Below are 1,330 nucleotides of genomic sequence, written 5' to 3'. Positions count from 1 at the left end.
GGCGGGGACTCAGTGGAGGTCGCGCGAGAAGATCTGGAGTCCATCGCCAGTGAGGTGGTAGATCTCCTCGTGCCCCCCGCTGAGTCCCCACCTCATTGCTGCCAAGGAACTTCGGGACTTTTTGCTGCAATGCCAGGGTCACCGCAACAGAGCCCATCTGGCCCAGGACAAATGGTCCGAGCCGGCGCTGCTCATCAGGTCCATCCGCGCCGCCGTCAAAACCATGGGCGCAGACAGGACCCTATCAAAACCAGAAACCCTTGAGCTGCACCGGCTCAGAACTTTCCTTGCTGGGCTGCTGAGGGAATAGAAGTCATCAAATGACTCCGCTGCCCCACCCCCCACCAAGTTAGAGGTTGCACTATGCTCTTGTCACGAAGATAACCATAGCCAGCCTCAACATCAACAGCAGCAGAGAGGCACACCCTAGATTTAAGAATTTTTCGCTCCTGCCCCGGAACCTCCCTGGGGAGCTGGCTCCTCACAACTTGAGCCTCCTCGGGGAAATCCCCTCAGTGCGCCTTTCAGTTCTGCGCAGAGAGGTTTCCTGTACGGGCTGCTCTTGCGCTCTCCACCTTGCCATCCTCGTCTGTCATCCGGACACACCATGGCGCACCATTTTGCCGTCCGGAGAAGGCGGGGGTCCCCAATCGAGTGCACTCTATGCGGGAGCCCTCCCTCTATTTATTGGGGACTTGGCCTGGAGGGTGGTGCACGGAGCAGTCCCGTGCAATAAGTTTTTAAGTCGGTTCACGGGCTCCCAGGCCGCCTGCAATTTCTGCAGTCTAGAGGAGTCCGTGTTCCCTATTTTTATCGAATGTGCGAGGTTGCAGCCCATTTCATTATTTAAAGGGGCTGCTCCTCAAATTCTGGTTGCACTTCAGTCCCACGCTCCTGATCTTTGGGCACCCTGTGCGGAGGGGAGCGGGCACGTCGGAAGGCCTCCTCGTAGGACTTATCCTGGGCTGGACAAGGGGGACACCAGCAGGTCCAAGCAGCGGGCGATTGAGGGGGTCGCTCGAGGGGGTCGCTCAGCCCGACTGCCTGCCTCTCTTCCGCGGTTACAACCGAGCCAGGATGTCCCTGGAAATGGATCGCACGGTGTCCACCAGTACGCTCGCGACTTTCCGCGAGAGGTGGGCGCCAGAGGGACTGGAGTGGATCATCACCCCCGGCAACCAAATTTTAGTTTGATTTTATGTCTAAAGTTTAATTTGATGGTTTTAGTGCCCCCCCTCCCCCTCTTTTAGCCAGGGGGCACTTGTATAATTTCTGTTTTTAGTGCCCTAAAATCCTCCACCCCCCCAAAAAAGGGGCACTGGAAAAAAAA

The sequence above is a fragment of the Pristiophorus japonicus genome, chromosome 12 (genome assembly GCF_044704955.1).
Source record: "Pristiophorus japonicus isolate sPriJap1 chromosome 12, sPriJap1.hap1, whole genome shotgun sequence".
Taxonomy (NCBI): domain Eukaryota; kingdom Metazoa; phylum Chordata; class Chondrichthyes; family Pristiophoridae; genus Pristiophorus; species Pristiophorus japonicus.
This window is presented reverse-complemented; position numbering follows the sequence as displayed.